We start from the raw sequence: 20402 nt of genomic DNA on the forward strand, positions 1-20402 counted from the left end.
TCCGCTATTTTGGGAAGTTCTATTGAATAATGCTTGTATAGCGAAAGATGGGAATATTTTTCCCCCATTAAACAAGATATGAGTTATCCTAGGAAAAATGTCAAGAACTGTTAGTATTTTTTTTGTCCTTAGAGAAATAGAAAATATTCCTTTTACTTCAAAATTAATGAGTCCTAAAACTTTATTGAATAGCTACAACAAACTGTAAAATGTGGAAATAGTTTCCTACTTAATACCCATCACCAGGCTAGTGTGAAGAGGCAGAGAATTTGAGGACTGTATGAGGGACAGAAGCAAACTGTCATCTAGATGCACACACTGAGACAGAAGGAGAAGGAAAAGGATCCATAAACATGGAGGCTCTGAAACAGAAAAGGGTAAAGAAAGGCGGAGGGCAGTGGCCGCGGCGGTGGGGGGGTGGTGGAGAGAAATAGGAATCAGAAGAAAAGACACCGATTTCAACCACTCTAAGGTGAGTGATCCCAGGAGGTCACAAGTCAGAGCTCCGTGTTGCTGGGAGTTTGCACCTTTTAACCTCTTGCCCTATGACTTGGTCATGATCCCTCTTCCCAGCATGTAAAATACTTTGAAGTGGGCTCCTTGGGGCAGATGTTTTCAACCTCGATTATAGTCTTCCTTGAGTGGTGGTTCTCATCCTGCGGTTCCCAGAGCACAGACAACACTGAGAACTTGTTAGAGATGAAAATTTCCCTGCCCCATCCACCCAGCCACTGAATCACAAACTCTTGAGTGTGAGCCCCAACCCTGTTTATTTTGTTAATTCAAATATAATTAACATTCAGTATAGTAGTTTCAGGTGTACAATATGATTTAACTCTGTACCTTTCTCCGTGTTCATCAAAATACACGTACTCTTAATTCCCTTTATTTTACCTTTCACCCCACCCACCTCCTCTCTGCCAACCACCAGTTTGTCATGTGTAGTTAAGAGTCTTTTTTTCCATTTGTCTTTTTGTTGTTGTTGTTGTTTGTTCATTTGTTTCTTAAATTCCACATATGAGTGAAATCTTACGGTATTTGCCTCTGACTGACTTCACTCTATATTATATCCTTTAGGTCCATCCATGTTGTTGTAAATGCGAGATCTCATTCTTTGTTTGGACTGAGTAATATTCTATCATGTGTATACATACCACATCTTTATCCATTCACCTTTGGATGGATACTTGGGTTACTTGCAAACTTTGGCTATTATAATTAATGCAGAAGTAAACATAGGGGTGAATATATCCATTTGAATTAGTGTTTTCATTTTCTTTGGGTAAATACCATGTAGTGGAATTACTGAATCATGGTAATTCTATTTTAATGTTTTGAGGAACTCCATACTGTTCTTCACAGTGGCTGCACCAGTTAGCATTCCCACTGACAGCGCATGAGGTTTCCTTTTTCTCCACATCCTCACCAACACTTGTTTCTTGTGTTTTTGATTTTAGCCATTCTGACAGGTGCGAGGTGATAGCTCATTGTGTTTTTGTTTGGCATTTCCCTGATGATGAGTGATCTGTTTTCTTGGAGGAGTTTTATGGTTTCATGTCTCACAGTGAGGTCTTTAATCCATTTTGAGTTTATTTTTGTCAATGGTGTAAGAAAGTGGTCCAGTTTCCTTGTTTTGCATGAAGCTGTCAGTTTTCCCAGCACAATTTGTGGAAAAGACTGACTTTTCTTTGTTGTGTTTTCTTGCCTCCTTTGTCATAGATTAATTGAACATATAAGCACGGGTTATTTATGAGCTCTGTATTCTGGTAATCTATGTGTCTGTTCCTGTGCCAGTACTATAGCATTTTGATGACTAGAGCTTTTGTAGTATATCTTGAAATCTGAGATTGTGGTACCTACAGCTTTGTTCTTAAGATCGCTTTGGCTATTTGGGTTGTTGTGGTTGTGTACAAATTTTAGGATTATTCTTGTTCTGTGAAAAATGTTGGCATTTTGATAGGGATGGCATTAAATGTATAGATTGCTTTGGGTAGTATGGCCATTTTAACAATATTTTTTGATTCCATGAGCATGGAATGTCTTTCCATTTTTTTTCGTGTCAGCCTCACTTTCATCAGTGTTAACATAGTTTTCAGAGTACAGATCTTTTACCTCCTCGGTTAAGTTTATCCCTAGGTATTTTATTCTCTTTGGTGCAATTGTGAGTGGGATTGTTTTTTTAAAGTTTTTTTCCTCATATTTCATTATTAGTGTATAGAAATGCAGTGGATTTCTGTATGTTGATTTTGTATCCTGCAACCTTACTGAATTCATTTATTAGTTCTAGTAGCCGTTTGGTGGAGTTTTCAGAGTTTTCTATATAGAGTATCATGTAATCTGCAAATAGTTAGAGTTATACTTTTTACTAATTTAGTTGCATTTTATTTCTTGTCTGATTGCTGTAGGTAGGATTACCAGTACTATGTTGAGTAAAAGTGGTGAAAGCGGACATCCTTGTCTTGTTCCTGACCTTAGAGGAAACGCTTTTAGTTTTTCACCATTGAGGAGGATGATAGCTGTAGTTTTCATAGACGGCCTTAATTATGTTGAGGTATGTTCCCTCTAAACCTACTGTGTTGAGTTTCTATCATGAATGGATGTTGTACATGGTCAAATGCATTTTCTGCATCTGAGATGATCATGTGGTTTTTATCCTCTTATTGATGTGATGTATCATGTTGACTCATTGGTGAATATTGAACCACCCTTGTAACCCAAGAATAAATCCCAACTGATCATCATGAAGGTTTTCTTTTTTTTTTAAGACTTTATTTATTTGAGAGAGAGAGAGACAGACTGTGAGCACACAAGCAGACAGAGCACTATGCAGAGTGAGAGGGAGAAGCAGGCTCCCTGCTCAGGTCCCTGGGATCATGACCTGAGCCAAAGGCAGATGCTGAACTGACTGAGCCACCCAGGCGCCCCTATAGTGAATGATTTTTAAAATGTATTACTGGGTTCTGTTTGCTCATATTTTGTGGAGGATTTTTGCATCTAATTTCATCAGATATTGGCCTGTAGTTCTTTTTATGTAGTATATTTATCTGGTTGTGGTATCAAGGTAATGATGCTCTCATAGAATGAATTTGGAGGTTTTCTTCCTCTTCTAACTTTTATAATAGTTTGAGAAGAACAGGTATTAATTCTGCTTTAAATGCCTATGAAGCCATCTGATCCTGGACTGCGGGTTGTTGGGAGTTTTTTGATTACTGATTGAATTTTGTTTCTTGCAATTTGTCTATTCAAATTTTCTTTTTCTTCCTGATGCAGTCTTGGGAGGTTATAGGTTTCTAGGAATGTATCCGTTTCTTCTAGATTTTCCAATTTGTTGGCATGTAATTTTTCGTAATCTCTTATAATTCTTTGTATTTCTGTGGTGTTGTTTGTTACTTCTTCATTTCTGATTTGAGTTCTCTTTTTTGATCGGTCTGACTATAGGTTTATCAATTTTCTTGATCTTTTAAAAGAATTACCTCCTGGTTTCATCTGCTTAACTGTTTTTTTTTTTTCCGTCTCTATTTCCTTTATTTTTCTACTCTATTTCCATCCTTCTACTGGCTTTGGGATTTGCTTGTTCTTCTTTTTCTAGCTACTCTTATTTTTTTAAAAATAATTTCTTACTGGGGTGCCTGGGTAGCGCAGTCGTTAAGCGTCTGCCTTCGGCTCAGGGCGTGATCCTGGCGTTCCGGGATCGAGTCCCACATCGGGCTCCTTGGCTGAGAGCCTGCTTCTTCCTCTCCCTCTCCCCTGCTGTATTCCCTCTCTCGCTGGCTGTCTCTCTGTCACATAAATAAATAAATAAAATCTTTAAAAAAAAATAATTTCTTATTATGTTATGTTAGTCACCATACAGTATATACTTAGTTTTTGATGTAGTGTTCCATGATTCATTATTAGCGTATAACACCCAGAGCACCATGCAATGTGTGCCCTCCTTAATACCCATCACCGGCCTATCCCAATCCCCCACCCCCTCCCCTCTGAAGCCCTCAGTTTGTTTCCCAGAGTCCATAGTCTCTCATGGGTCATTCCCCCTTCTGTTTACCCCCCCCTTCATTCTTCCCTCACTTCTCCTACCGATCTTCCTGCTATTTCTTATGTTCCATAAATGAGTGAAACCATATGATAATTGTCTTTCTCTGCTTGACTTATTTCACTTAGCATAATCTACTCCAGTCCTGTCCATGTTGCTGCAAATGTTGGGTAATCGTTCTTTCTGATGGCTGAGTAGATTCCATTGTATATATGGACCACATCTTCTTAATCCAGTCATCTGTTGAAGGGCATCTTGGTTCCTTCCACGATTTAGCTATTGTGGCCAATGCTGCTATGAACATTGGGGTGCATATGGCCCTTCTCTTCACTATGTCTGTATCTTTGGGCTAAATACCCAGTAGTGCAATTGGTGGATCATAGGGTAGCTCGGTTTTTAAATTTTAAGGGACCTCCACACTGATTTCCAAAGTGGCTGTACCAACTTGCATTCCAACCAACAGTGTAAGAGGGATCCCCTTTCTCCATATCCTCTCCAACATTTGTTGTTTCTTGCCTTGTCAGTTTTTCCAATTCTAACTGGTATAAGGTGGTATCTCAATGTGGTTTTGATTTGAATTTCCCTGATGGCTAATGATTTTGAACATTTTATCATGTGTCTGTTAGCCATTTGTATGTCTTCATTGGAAAAGAGTCTGTTCATATCTTCTGCCCATTTTATGATTTGTTTATTTGTTTCTCACGTATTGAGTTTGAGAGGTTCTTTGTAGATCTTGGATACCAGTCTTTTATCTGCAGTGTCATTTGCAAATATCTTCTCCCATTCTGTGGGCTGCCTCTTAGTTTTTTTGACTGTTTCCTTGGCTGTGCAGAAGCTTTTTATCTTGATGAAGTCCCACAAGTTCATTTTATCTTTTGTTTCTCTTGCCTTTGGAGATGTGTCATGAAAAAGTTGCTGTGGCCAATGTCGTAGAGGTTGCTGCCTATGTTCTCCTCTAGGATTTTGATGGATTCCTGTCTCACATGTAGGTCTTTCATCCATTTGGAGTTTATCTTTGTGTATGGTGTGAGAGTGGTCAAGTTTCATTCTTTTGCATGTAGCTGTCCAATTTTCCCAGCACCATTGATTGAAGAGACTGTCTTTTTTCCACCGGATGTTTTTTCCTGCTTTGTCAAAGATTAGTTGCCCAAAGAGCCGAGGGTCCATTTCTGGGTTCTCTATTCTGTTCCATTGGTCTATGTGTCTGTTTTTGTGCCAGTACCATGCTGTCTTTGTGATCACAGCTTTGTAGTACAGCTCGAAATCCGGCATTGTGATGCCCCCAGCTTTGTTTTTCCTTTTCAACAGTTCCTTGGAGATTCGGGGCCTTTTCTGGTTCCACACAAATTTAAGGGCTGTTTGTTCCAGTTCTTTGAAAAATGTCATTGGTATTTTGATAGGGATGGCATTGAAAGTGTAGATTGCTCTGGGTAGCATAGACATTTTAACTATGTTAATTCTTCCAATCCATGAGCATGGAATATTTTTCCATCTTTTTGTGTCTTCTTCAATGTCTTTCAAGAGTGATCTGTAGTTTCTAGAATATAGATCCTTTACCTCTCTGGTTAAGTTAATTCCGAGATAACGTATGATTTCTGGTGATATTGTAAACGGAATGGATTCCCTAATTTCTCTTTATTCAGTCTCATTATTCGTGTATAGAAATGCAACTGATTTCTGAGCACTGATTTTGTATCCCGCCACATTACTGAATTGCTCTATAAGTTCTAGTAATTTGGGGGTGGAGTCTTTTGCGTTTTCTATATAGAGTATCATGTCATCTGCAAAGAGAGACAGTTTGACTTCTTCTCTGCCAATTTGGATACCTTTTATCCCTTTTTGTTGTCTGATTGCTGTTGCAAGGACTTCTAGTATTATGTTGAAAAATAATGGCGAGAGTGGACATCCTTGTCGTGTTCCTGATCTTAAGGGAAAGGCTTCCAGCTTTTCCCCATTGAGAATGATATTTGCTGTAGGCTTTTCATACATGGTTTTTATGAAATTGAGGAAGGTAGCCTCTATCCCTACACTCTGAAGGGTTTTAATCAAGAAAGGATGCTGTATTTTGTCAAATGCTTTTTCTGCATCAGTTGAGACGATCATATCATTCTTGACTGTTTTCTCGTTGATATGATCTATCACACTGATCGATTTGCAAGTGTTGAACCACCCTTGTATCCCAGGGATGAATCCCACTTGGTCATGATGGATAATCCTTTTTATGTACTGTTGGATCCTATTAGCTAGGATCTTGTTGAGAATTTTGGCATTCACATTCATCAGGGATATCGGTCTGTAATTCTCCTTTTTGATGGGGTCTTTGCCTGGCTTGGGGATCAAGGTAATACTGGCCTCATAGAATGAGTTTGGGAGTTTTCCTTCTATTTCTATTTTTTGAAACAGCTTTAGGAGCATAGGTATTATTTCTTCTTTGAATGTTTGGTAGAATTCCCCAGGGAATCCGTCAGGTCCTGGACTCTTGTTTTTTGAGAGGTTTTTGATCACTGCTTCAATCTCTTCATAGTTAATCGGTCTGTTTAAATAATCGATTTCTTCCTGTTTCAGTCTTGGTAGTTTATAGGTTTCCAGGAAGGCATCCATTTCTTCCAGGTTGTTTAATTTATTGGCATAAAGCTGTTGATAAAAGTTTCTAATAATCCTTCATATTTCATTGGTGTTCGTTGTGATCTCTCCCCTTTCCTTCATAATTTTATTAATTTGGGTTCTTTCTCTATTCTTTTGAATAAGTCTGACTAGTGGCTTATCGATCTTATTTATTCTTTCAATGAACCAGCTTCTAGTTCTGTTGATCTGCTCTATTGTGCTCCTGGTTTCTAATTCATTGATCTCTGCTCTAATCTTGATCACCTCCCTTCTTGCGCAGGGGTTAGGCCTGTTCTTCTGTTCCAGCTCCAGCTTCTTGAAGTGAGAATATAAAAACTGCATTTTAGATTTTTCTGTTCTTTTGAGTGAGGCTTGGATGGCTATGTATTTTCCCCTTAGGACTGCCTTTGCAGTGTCCCATAGGTTTTGGACTGATGTGTTTTCATTCTTGTTGGTCTTTAAAAATTGTTTAATGTCCTTCTTAATTACCTGGTTCATCCTATCATTCATGAGCAGGATGGTTCTTAGTTTCCACGTGTTTGAGTTTCTTCCAAATTTTTCCTTGTGATTGAGTTCCAGTTTCAAAGCATTGTAGTCTGAGAATATGCAGGGAATAATCTCAGTCTTTTGGTATTGGTTGAGACCTGTTTTGTGACCCAGTATATGGTCTATTCTGGAGAAAGTTCCATGTGCATTCGAACAGAATGAGTATTCTGTTGTTCTGGGGTGTAGTGTTCTATCTATGAGGTCCATCTGGCCCAGTATGTCATTCAAAGCTCTTGTTTCTTTGTTGATTTTCTGCTCAGGTGATCTGACTATTGCTGAGAGCAGAGTGTTGAGGTCCCCTACTATTAACATATTATTATCTATATGTCTCTTTATTCTGGTTAAGAGTTGGCTTGTATATCTAGCTTCTCCCCTGTTGGGGGTATAGATATTTATAATTGTCATATCCACTTGTTGGATGCATCCTTTAAGAATAATATAGTGTGTCCTTCTATATCTCTAAGTACAGTCTTTAGTTTAAAGTCTAATCTGATATGAGAATTGCTACCCCAGCTTTCTTTTGCGGTCCATTGGCCTGAAAAATGGTTTTCCATCCCTTTCACTTTCAGTCTGGATGTATCTTTAGTTTCAAAATGAATCTCTTGTAGACAGCAAATGGATGGGTCACGTCTTTTTATTCAATCTGCAACCCTGTGGTGTTTTATGGGAGCATTCGGGCCATTCACATTGAGAGTGATTCTTGAGAGATATGATGTTAATGATGTCATGTTGCCTGTGATGTCTTTGTTTCTTTAGATTGTAATTTCTGTTCTGTATCACTCTTGGGGCTTTTTTACTTTTATAGAATCCTCCTTAATATCTCTTGTATGCCTGGTTTCATGGTTACGAAATTGGTCAGTGTCTGGAGATTCTGGAAGGTCCTTATCTCTCCATCCATTCTGAATGACAGCCTTCCTGGACAAAGGATCCTTGGCTGCATGTTCTTCTCAGCTAGAGCTTTGAAAATACCCTGCCAACCCTTCTTGGCCTGCCAGGTCTCTGTAGACAGGTCTGACGTTATTCTGATATTCTTCCCTCTGTACGTAAGGATTTTCTTCCCCCTGACTGCTTTCAATACTGTATCCTTGGATCTAATAGTTGCAAATGCACTATGATGTGACGTGGTGTAGGTCTGTTCTCATTGATATTGGGAGGGGTCCTCTCTGCCTCTTGAACACGAATCCTTGTTTCCTTTGCCAGATTAGGGAAGTTCTCAGCTACAAATCGTTCAAATATTTCTTCTAGATCTCTCTCTCTCTCCACCCCCTCGGGGACACCGATGATTCTGTCACTGGAATATTTCATTGAGTCAGTAATCTCCCATAATCTACATTCTCGAGATTGGATTTTTTTGAGCCATGTTTCCATTTTTACTTTCTCTTCTACCATCCCATCCTCCAATTCACTAATTTGTTCTTCTGCCTCATTTATCCTGGCCATCTGAGCGTCTAGTTCAGACTGCATTTGATTCATAGCATTTTAAATTTCTGCCAGATTCACTCTCCTTTCCACCCTTAGAGATTCTATATTCTCATTAATATTTTTGTTAATATTTTTTTTTCAAGCCTACACATCATCTTGACCATTGTGACTCTGAACTCCATTTCTGACAATTTGGTTATATCCATATCCATCGGTTCTGTGGCAGAGGCCACAGACTCATTATCTTTTGTTTGCTGGGGGTATTTCTCCTCCTCATCATTCTGATGAGAAGAGGTTGCGGGAATGCCCAGAGCCCAAATTATTGACCAGGACCCAGGCAGCGTGCACTTGTTTTATAGGGACCTTAGGCATGTGGGCTTCTTGATTTTTCAGCCTGCCTTCTGGGGGAGGGGCCTGCCGCGGTGATACTCAGGCTACCCTGTATGGGTAGAGTGTCCCTGTCCCCTGCGAGGGGGGATGGGGATGGGCACAATGTGAGCCGGTATTTCCAGGCTTTTGTTCTCTGGCGGCTTTCCCTGGCGGTTTTCTGTGCCTCTTCTGAGAGTCAGAGCAACAGTGGGCGTATCCTAGCCTCTGTCTCAGAACAGAGAGATCGCAGTCCATTCTCCACTGAGCTCTCTTGGCCACTTTAACTCTGTTTCTGTCAGTGCTGCGAAAAACCTTGCAGCGTCCCGGGTTGTGCACCCCACAGCCGGCATCCCAGCCCTCAATTCCAGGGCTGGCACATCTCTGTCCTTTGTGTTTCTAACACCGCCAGTGGCCCCCACTCCCGCACGTGCTCCCGAGCTCCCGGTTTCAGTCTGGTTCCAGTTTTCAGTCTGGTCGCACATGGGTTTCCAGGCTCACGGTCTCAGTCCGCTTTCTCCCGGGTGCCGGTTCATGAGTCCGGCCTGCTCCCCAGTGCAGGTGGATACTACTTCCCGGCGCCCGAGTGCGGAGGCTCCCTCCCCCTTCCGTTTATCTTCCAATATCTGTGTGCAGATTCAGGGCTCCCTGCTTCGTACCTCAATACTCAGCACTAGAGATGTTCGTTTGTAGAGATCCGGATGTATCTTCCTGTGTCACAGGCTGATTTCGTGGGTATTCAGGATGGTCTGGCAGATATCCAGCTCGATTCAGGGGACCAGCTGAAATAGGGTCCCCTACTCCTCTGCCATCTTCTTCTGAACACCTCTAGCTCCTCTTAGTTGTAAGGCTAGGTTGTTTGAGATTTTCCTTCTTAAGATAGGCCGGTATTGCTATAATCTTGCCTCTGACAACAGCTTTTGCTTCATTCCAGAGATTTTGGACTGTTGTGTTTCCATTTTCATTGGTCTCCATGGTTTTTATTTTTTCGTTTTTCTTTGACTTCTTGGTTGACCTATTAATTGCTAAGTAGTATGTTATTTAGCTTCCATGTTTTTGTGCTCTTTCCCGATTTTTTTGTGATTGATGTCTAGTTTCATAGTGCTGTGGTCAGAAAAGATGCATGATATGATTTCAGTCTTTTCGAATTTACTGAGACTTATTTTGTGACCTAACGTGTGATCTCTTCTGGGGAATGTTCCATGTGCACTTAAAGAATGTGTACTCCTCTGTTTCTGTACTGGAATGTTCTGAATATATTTGTTCGGTCCATCTGGTCCAATGTTTCATTCCAAACCTCTGTTTCCTTATTGATTTTTCTGTCTGGATGATCTGTCCATTGATTTAAGTGGGGTGTTAAAGTCTCCTAGTATTACTATATTATATCAATTTATTCTTTTATATCTGTTTACAGTTTCTTTATATATTTAGGGGCTCCCATCTTGGGTGCATAGATATTCTAGCCGTCAGTTTTAAGAAGCCCTCTAGGGGATTCTCATTCACTTTCATGATCTAGTGTGTGATCCAGTGTTGCAGAGTTATGAATGAGAATGGGAGGGGCCATAAACATCTTCAGTTTTTTCTAGAGAGATGATTCCTGTCTTTTATCAAGATCTCAAATCTGTGATCTGCCACCCACTAGAAGCTAAAAACATTCTCTTATATTCTATACTATGATGAGCAGAACCTTGTGCCAAAGTAAAATTTATTCTTTTGTACTCTGCTTTAATTGCTTTGAACAGCCCATTACCCGAGAGGTCAGATTAAATCAAGCTGAGAACCAGCTCAAGTTGGGGTCTGACCTATTTTCCTCCTCTTCTAGGAATTTAACCTGATTGCCATTTTCCAAAAAGTGATTTGAGAGCCCTGTGATTAAGAGGTTTTAGAGTCAAGATCTGTAGGCCCCTGACTTAGAGACTTGGGCAGCCTTCAAAGAAGGAGAGATCTTTTGCCTCCAGCCCCTACCTCAAGGACACACGGAGGAATTTGAAGGATGTAAGTGAGAAACTCAGCCTTTCCCACCTGGCATACTGTATTATTTGCCTTGGGTGGATGGGGGATTTTCTAGGTGTAATTAGTTAACATCTATTAAGCAAGGCCATTTATTAAGTACTGCACTCCGTGGGACCTTAATACACTGTAATTGATGATGATAGCAGAGGCAACATCCTTTCCAGTTGGTGTAGTCTCAGGATAGCTTGGTATTCTATTGTCTTCATGGTGGTCTGAAGCATATGGGAGTTTTCGTGCTTGAGGATATAATGCCTAATAGTGATTTCTCTGAGTTTTCAATTTGGAGAGTGATTGGGTATACTCCGGTGGTTCAAGTATCTGTTGTAATGGTGACCTAGCCAGTTCAGCATTAATCTGAGCCCTGTAGGGCTCCAAATCTTCAAAGGAGTATTTAATCAATATATATGGTATTAGAACTGGTTAAATGTAAGGACTGCATTCTGCATGTGACCAAGTATAGGGAGATTTTACCAAGCAGAAGAAATTACATGATAAGCTTTTTTTGCAATTCATCTAAACTGTAACAGGTAATATGCATCTGCAACCATTCTTAGGTAATATTTACTCGTTATTCAGTGTGACAAGTATTATGCTCAGTACTGTACATTCTTGTGTTAAATTCTCATACTAACCTCCTCATTTAGGTACATTGTTACTCTCAGTCTTTAGATGATGACACAGAGTTTAGAGAAAGCGAGTAACTTCACCACTGTCTCACAGTGTATTTGTCAGTATTGGCCAAAAACCGTAACAAACAACCCAGTATGTCTGTTGCTTGTTCATATCCAGTCCCATGCAGGTTAGTGGGGTGGGAGGAATGAAGCAAATGGAGTTCTTTTTCATGTAGCTATCCTAGTTTCCTTTGCTCTTGGGTCTCCATCGTCCTGTGGGTCTCAGAAGCTTTTGATGGACCAGGCTTGGAAGAGCACACATCACTTCTATTCCAGAACTCAGTCACAGGCCACACTGAACTACATTGGAGGCTGAGGAATATAGTGCAGATGCGGGACTCAGGAAGAAGAGGAAAGCAGGGATGCTGTTGAGCACTAGCAGCTTCTAAGCAGCAGAGCTGAGGCCCAAACTCAGTTGTCTAACTTCAAAGCCCTCTTCATCATGGAGGCAAAACTGACATTTTGCTTTGCCTCCTTTATAAATAAGCATGTGCATCATATTTTGCAGATGAGGGAAAACAACTTTGTACCCTGCAGTAAACCAAAAATAAGATTACCTGTCCAGGTCTGATCCCCTCAATGAGGGATGTCTTGGAACATTTCTTTTAAGAGTGGACTCATCTAATTGAAAAAAAACATTATCTATGACTTAGCAATGTTGATGTCTGAAGAAATGGTATAAGCTTTGTTGATTTGATAATCACATGGAAAAAACGCTCTTTTTCTACATGAGCAGACTAATGACGATCTTTTTGTTCTATTAAACACACACTCACACCCTCCCATGCACATTCACTCACACATATCCTCATACCAGCCATTCTGAAATGGGACTACCTTGTATTTTATTGCAAGTGAACTTTTATTTTCTAAATGCTTTCATTTTTCAGGCTTTTTTTGACATCACATCAGTTCTCACTTGCTAATTTATTTCTTGATAAATTGGCATGTATTTTATTTCATGCAATAATTCTATTTCTAAAAAGTTGAACATGAAACAAATTATTTCCAAGTTGAAACAGTTTGTCATATAATAGAGGAGCTTGCTGTTTAAAGAAAATCTCTCCTTCATATTTTCCTATCATATTCCGCGTAAACGGCACCAACACTTTAATCAAGTGAATAGTTCATATATAATTTGGACATCATTATTAATAACAGGGATTTCAAGTTCAAATGCTTTCATGGATCATGTGTTTAACAGCTACATGAAGTGACTACATAGAAGGCAATAGGGAGTGGTATGAACTAAGGGTAATTGGAAAATACACAGCCCACCTAAAGGTGTACAAAGTCAGCATTATTAAATCACTTTTCCCTTAAGGAGAAAATGTGCATATGGGCTGAACTGATCCAGTGCACTTAAATTTAGTGTAGCATGATGTAATTTTCATCCATTTTGTAAGACCAAAATACATATTTCATAAGATGTAATAACCTAAATTATCAATACAATGATCAAATTAACATTGAAAATATTTACAGTGGTGGATTTCCTACCCTTTTATAATCAGTATCTAGTTCATGGTGATGATTTGTCTTTCCCTCTTGAAGAAGTATCCCCTTTTCCCAACACTTAACTTTCTTGAAAGAAATACTTAAAGCATTTGAAGCATAAGGCCCAGGACAAACCCATCATCTTAATCGTTGCTTTTTCTTGGGAATGAATCCATTCTTTTAATACTTACCTGCATGTTGGGTGGAGTAGTCAGTCTCCTATGATGAGAGTGTAGTTAAATTATAAGTAATTGTCAATATCAAACACTTTTTTTGACTTAAAAAACCAACAGTTTCATGAGGTTCATAAAATGAAGATTCCAGTATTCACACAGAACTTTGAAAATACACATTCTTTTCTCTGCCTAGGAGTTATTTTTTTTTTTAGGAGTTATTTGCTTAAGATTCATTTGCCTAAATTTAAGAAAAATAAACTAGCTTTTCAGCAAACAGATACACAAGATGGGAAGAAAAGATGTAATGTTATTTTCATTTTTACTCTGCAATTTTGTCATTGCAGAGCCAACATGATCATAGTTGAGAACCAGGTCTCTGAGGCCTAGGTACACAGGATGAAGTAATTCATTTGGCAACTGTTGTTGACTGTGTATCAGTGATAGAGGCTGGTCTCACTTTGCCTTTAAACGGGAAAGTTTACAGTACACCTTTATCATTTTGCCACAAAGTTATGAAAATTTGCCTCCTAGTGGCAGAACATTCTTTGAGACTTAGGGGGCAGAAACTACTCTCCATTACATACATCCACCAGCACATCAATGCATTTCTCATTTATTCAGGGAGATGTGAAGATACTGGTGTCACACAGCCAGTCATAGTGGTAGACCATATACAGTGTAGAGAATGGAAAAGTAAACAAAAGAAAAGTTGAAGGGCTGATACACTCTGTTATGTGCTTAGGAGTTCAATGGATAGGAGAAATAAGAGCTATTACTGATTGGAATAAGGAGCTTTAACAGTGCCCACCTTAACACATGTGTGATTTTGAATTCTGGAGAACCCATAAACACCACTTGGGAAACTCCTGGCTGCCATCTCTGAGCTTTGTAGAAAAGACTTAAATTTGAGTGGGTAGTAGAACAACAGCTCAAATCTCTAGAAAAAGAGCATAGTGCACATATACTATGACTTGAGAGGTCTAAGTAGATACCACTCAGGCCTACTTGAACTTTCGGTAAAATGAATAGGAAGATAAAACCTGTGAACTCTAGAGTTCTGAATTTAATGACTCCTGGAAGCTCAGGTTGTGAACAAGGGCTGTGAATATGTTGCTGTTCATAGGTCTTTATGGGAAGAATTACTGAAGATATACCACAGACTTTCTGCTGGATATTTTCATTCTTGGTTAAGCAATGCAGAACTGTCCTCACACAAAATTGACCAGGTCCAAATGGCTTCCAGGACCAAAAAGAAGAGGTATACACAGGAAATTCCTGAAGTCCATCCCCACAGAAGTTTGTGCCTTCTAGAAAAGTGCCAGAAAATATGTAAATGGAAGAGCATTGGAGTCTTCCATGTATTACTCCCTCCATTCCTTCACCCTTCAACCCCAAATGGCATTGGCTCAGGAATAGCAGGAGCAATTATAGGTTACTCATGAGGCAACCAGTTATCTTCAGAGCACATGTTATTGGTAGGCAGTGGCCACTCAGTACTTTGATGCCCTCAGACAGATGGGAAGAAAAGGAAACCAGCTCAGTGGACAGAGATGAGTGTTACAATCCTGTCCCATGAAGAAGCTGGTGAAGAGGAAATTATACCATCATCTGCAGATACCTGGGCTGTCAGAATGAGTTTGGTAGAGGACAGGAACCTCAAAAACCCAGGAACAAATAACTGGGAGAAACTCCTTTTGGGGAAAGAACTATGCAAAAACAATGAATAACTAACCACCATGCTGAACTTAGAGTACAGCAAGCTACTGCACTCCAAGCTAAGGCCCCCACTCTGACGTACATAAAGCTCAGGTATTCTTCCTTACCTGCCAGGTCATGAACAATTAGGATAAAGAGGATATGTTGTGATAGGGCACTGGATTCAAAGTCACATAGTCCTAATACTGAAAAATGAATAGGTGCATGCCTAGAATGGGTCCTGCATGCCAGTAGTCATGACCCAGTGTAAAGCATCAATATGACAATTTATTGAACTGAGAGGGATGCAGTTGGCAGGTAAATCATGCAGATCTTATGTGGTCAGACTAGAGTCTAACCACAGTAGATCTCTTGTCCAGATGAGAAGCTCCTGCTCATAGGCAACTATGGAAGCTGTAAATCCCAACGTCAACTATGCTCCTATTCTCCTGGCATTTCTTTTTTTTTTTTTAAAGATTTTATTTATTTATTTGACAGAGATAGAGACAGCCAGCGAGAGAGGGAACACAAGCAGGGGGAGTGGGAGAGGAAGAAGCAGGCTCATAGCAGAAGAGCCTGATGTGGGGCTTGATCCCATAACACCGGGATCACGCCCTGAGCCGAAGGCAGACGCTTAACCGCTGTGCCACCCAGGCGCCCCCTCTCCTGGCATTTCTTTTATCCAACAATAATCTCTGTACTTCTGTCTGCCCTGCTCTTTGACTCAGGGAGGCTGACCTCTTTGAACTGTATCTCCTAGCCTTCCTTGCTCTCTGCCTTCTGCCAACAGAGGCTTCCACAGGACTTTGAAGGCTGGGAGAAGAAAGTGGTCTGACATAGCTCGCTTGTTTATGTGAAATCTGTGAAGAGTGCACTTGCACTTCTAGGCCTTATGTATAGGAAAACTGCTCATTTGTTAAGAGAGGTGCAGGCAGTATTGCTCCAAATGCTTTTTTCCTAATGGCATCCGTGGCATACTGTGATATTACCACAGTAACACTTGTAAGCAGAATGCATTTGGAAACCCTGTGGCTTTTCATATCTACAATGGTACACATATACTATCCCTTAGGGTTTTAATATTTGCTTGGGTATAGTTAACAAGTATCAAGACTGGTGGTACATGGCTTACAGCTGAGATAATTCTAACATTCATTCATTAATGCAGCAAGGATTTATGGAGGTCCTTCTGTAAGCAAGACACTGTACTAAGTCCTGTCTGGGGGGAGGGGAATTTATCTTATTTTGTCTTATCCATGACAAATCCCGCATCCATAAAAATGACAGTTCATTAAGGTAGAGATGGGATACTGGGCATGGGCAGAGGACACAGTCCACAAACCCTACAATATATACAGCACTGGTGTGTGTTGTAGGATTGGAATAGAAGTATAAAATGCAGAAAGAAAGTTTAAAGGATGGTGGGAGTGAAAAGGAGGGGCTGATAACCAAATAGGAGAGAGCAGGAAGAAAAAATGATTAGTGAGTTATAGTTGACCTGGGTCTTGAAAGGGAAGTAGGAGTTTAAAAAGGTATAGATTGGTGTGGAGGAGAGAATGTTCAACACATTTGAAGATGTGGAAACGGGCAGTTAGGAAGGGCAGAGGGAAGCACTGTCTGCTGTGAAAGTTAAGAACTTTAATGAGGTCTTGAAATTTAACTCAAGTACAAAAATGGTACAAACACCTAATTATCTCAACCATGTAAACCTATCTCGACAGACTGGAAAAGAGGCCAAATGTTAACAGTAGTTATTTTTTATGTAGAGGGATTTTGAGTGTGTATTTTATATTTTTCTTACTTTCTAATTTGATTAGAACTTCAGTTTGATATGACTATTAAGTAGAATAATGAGAAGAGACAGGCATTTAGGGAAGAGTTAAAATTCAACTTTGACAAATTGTGTCTGACTTGTACATTTTTTTCCCTGTTAGAATGGGAGATGTATCACTGTTGACATTGTTTTATAAAGAGGAGTTATCTAGGATGGCATTGTACTAAGCCTACCCTGAGTCACCTAGTGAAGTACTCATATGAACTTCTAAACTATAGGCTTCTAATGAGTTTGTGATGGTATTTTGCACCCCTTTTGTGAAACACCCCCCTTTTCTTAACCCACCTTTTCTTCAGCCATTGCTGTGGCAACCAGCTTTTAGCACATGTGACCCTACCCCAACTGGTCTTGGCTGACTGGATCTTGCTGCTTGGCAGTAGGCTGCATTGCACTTAAGTCTGTACCATTCAGAAGTACAAGGGAATTAATCCCTGGGCTAGCCCTTGACAAATAAGTGATGGGAGCACGTGGGTGAATGCCCCTCTCTTCCCTTTCCCGGCCGACAATTCTGAAAAATGTTCTGCTCCGCTTCTTAGTGGATCCCAGTGGGTTTAGGCTTAGTCACCCATGACTGAGATCAGCTGGGTAACTAATCATTGTATTGGCTCTTTTTCCTTGCCTATTTTATTCTTCTCAGTCTCTTTCTTGCTGCCTAGGATCATGTCCCCATGTCCCTATGCAAACTAACTTGTCTCCAGGTCTGCTTTCTGGGGGCACTGGGGAGGGACACCCAGTCAAAGACAAATAGTGTGCGACTGAATTTACTTTGTAACTATGACATTTTCTTTGTGAAATGTACCCTTCCACTAATACATGGTCTTTTGTTAGGAGTATGAGAAATGACACTGGAAGCCAAAGCCAGTGTGCGTGCTCTATATGCTTAGTAGCTGAAGGGATATTCTGTTTTAGAGATTGATGAGCCCTGAACTTGTCTGCACCCTGGGATCATCTGAGGAGCTTCACAAGTTACTGATAGTATCCCCCAGAGTTTGTGAATTAATTGACTTGGGGTGTGACCCGAATGGCACAATTTTAAAACATTACCTAGGGGATCCTAGGAGCAGACAAATTTAGGAACCAATAGTCTAGATCAGATTTTGGAGACTATAGCTTATGGGCCAAATCTGGCCCATTGCCTGCCTGGTTGTGTACAGCCCATGAGTTAAGAATGGTTTTTATAATTCTAAATGATTAGAAAATAATTCAAAGAAGAATGTTATTTCATGACAGCTCTCTGTAATCAGTGGCCCTTCAAGACTGTAGCTTCTATGCCAAGGGCCAGTGTGTTGACTGAATTGTATGGTCACTATGTTAGTGTATGAGCATGTCATGGTCAGACACTGTTGAAAAGATTAGTTAAAAAAAAAAAAACCCACCCATACATATTGCTTCACATCCGCACTTTGTTTTAGCAAAACCATAATTGAATGTAAGAACAATAGCTTTTGCAAAGCTAAAGGAAAGCAAGGAATTTTCCAGTGTGTTTCTTTCTAGGTAGTCTTGTGTGTGTAGATGTAGTTTAGTTTTAGCAGGATTGGAAAGCATAGTTCTCTAAGACAAATGCTTTAATGTGTTTTTTTCTGGCATCTCCCAATCGTGGTAGAGGTGGGAGGGAGTAGATGGGTAGTCTTTAGGAAGTTAAGTTAGAGTGGTTTCTATAGATTTGTCTCATTTGTGTGAACGAATGAATTACAGGAATAAGTACACAACGTGTTTGGCCTTGAACTATATAGGGAATGAAGTCACCGGAGCTAGATGACTGAGGCTAACAACAGTGTTGTGAGTAATGAAATAAACTGAAGTCTACTCCGTTAGTAGTGTGGGCTGAGTGAATCACATGAGTACTTAAAAGCTACTGGCTACCCTTCCACACTAGTAGATTGGTTGAGACCCTCTTTATTCCATGGCACCCTTCTATCTATTTATATCCCAGCTTACAAGAAATCTGAAGAACTAGATACAATCTCACTACAGCCAATGATAATTATGTTTTGAATCCATACCTTTAGGGCCAGTTGGATGTAATAAGTACTTGTGCTCATGTTGAGATGTAAACACTGACGTGCAAATAGATTTAAGGATTTTGTCACAGAAGCATTGTTGAAGGAGCGAAAATAGTCTTCCCTTTATACAACGAAGTACACAGCTCTCCTCTCAGATGTTTCGTTATTTTAATTGCAAAGTTCTTGGAGGCGTTAGAAATAAAGCATATTGAATCCAAATTGAGTGATCAGTTTTTGTGCAATAAAATGAGCACATAATATTTGTCTATAAGTGGCGGTCACTGATACAATAAAACTGGTAGGTTCAAATATGGTGTCTAAAAACTTAATTAAATGTGATCTCTGAATTCCATGTACAAATTATTCCCTCAGGGAAGCCATGCTATCTGACTTTGATAACACAGCCTGCTTGAGAAAGCTGCCTTAACTTTAGAGAAGAGGTTTTAGCTAAACACAATCTTGTGTTCAATGTTACATTTCCTTTTCTTTTCTGAAAAGGATGAATGCTTCAAAGCGGTGTGTAAGAAAGGAAAAAAACAAAACCAAAGAAACAACAACAAAAAAACAAAACAGAAAAATACTCCATTCCTCCCGAGATGTGCAGTTGTCACCCCAGTTGACCCGTAACATTCTGAATGATGAGGAGGGGGTATTGTGAGGAAATAGCCTCTCCTTGTTAAAACCGAATCCAGAATGCAAAGGCGTAGCTCTGGAAAGTGGATCTCCCCGGTATGGGTGTAGTGGGGATGGAGGGATGTCTAACTCAGTGACCTGATTTGGTCATCTGAATTTCACCTTCCTCTGAAGTTCTTTGGTTTGGCTTCCTGTTCACACTATCCCACTGATGCTAGGTGTGCATGGTGGTTTTCTCTCCAGTGCCTTGGCCCAAGTAATGATTGGCTGGAATGTACACATAAATTTTACACCAGACAACAACAGGGACATACCACAGATAAAAGGAATATGAAGAGTCTGACTTACAGAAGGCTCTGATCCTGTCACAACCAACCTTCTCTCATAGGCTTTCTGACCCCATTCAATCCTACATAGGGCCCAAGGACCTAGTCTCCTACCCTTTAATCTCTTGGCTGTTTGTCTTTCCACTACTGCATCATGTTCCTTCCATTACTGAGGTGGGGTGCCAGTTATTGATGATGGATGCTGTGGTGTTTAACACAGATCCTTCCTTCAAGGTCGAGGCCCTCATGCCCAGCTGATAGGAGGGTTGGTTGTGGATGATTGTCATCTTCCTCTTAAGGCATTATCCTTGGCTGAAGGGCTCTACCTCATCCAAAGTTAGGCCCTTTCCGTAGGGGTAGCCTTCATTCAATGACTTAAAGTCTGATGTAGAGATACAAAGGTGTGCCCCCTCACCTTGATTTTACCTAATTCTGAAGTTCCATTCCTGCTCCAGTATGCCCCCATGGGATTGGCTGAGGCCTCTACTGCAGCTGCATCACAGCTCAACTTTGCCCTCTGCCCAGTCTGGCTTCCTCGACACTCTTACTGATAGTGTTTCTGAGAGCACTTACTTCCCAGTGA

Source organism: Ursus americanus, chromosome X (genome assembly GCF_024610735.1).
Source record: "Ursus americanus isolate L20-20 chromosome X, mUrsAme1.1.p, whole genome shotgun sequence".
NCBI lineage: Eukaryota > Metazoa > Chordata > Mammalia > Carnivora > Ursidae > Ursus > Ursus americanus.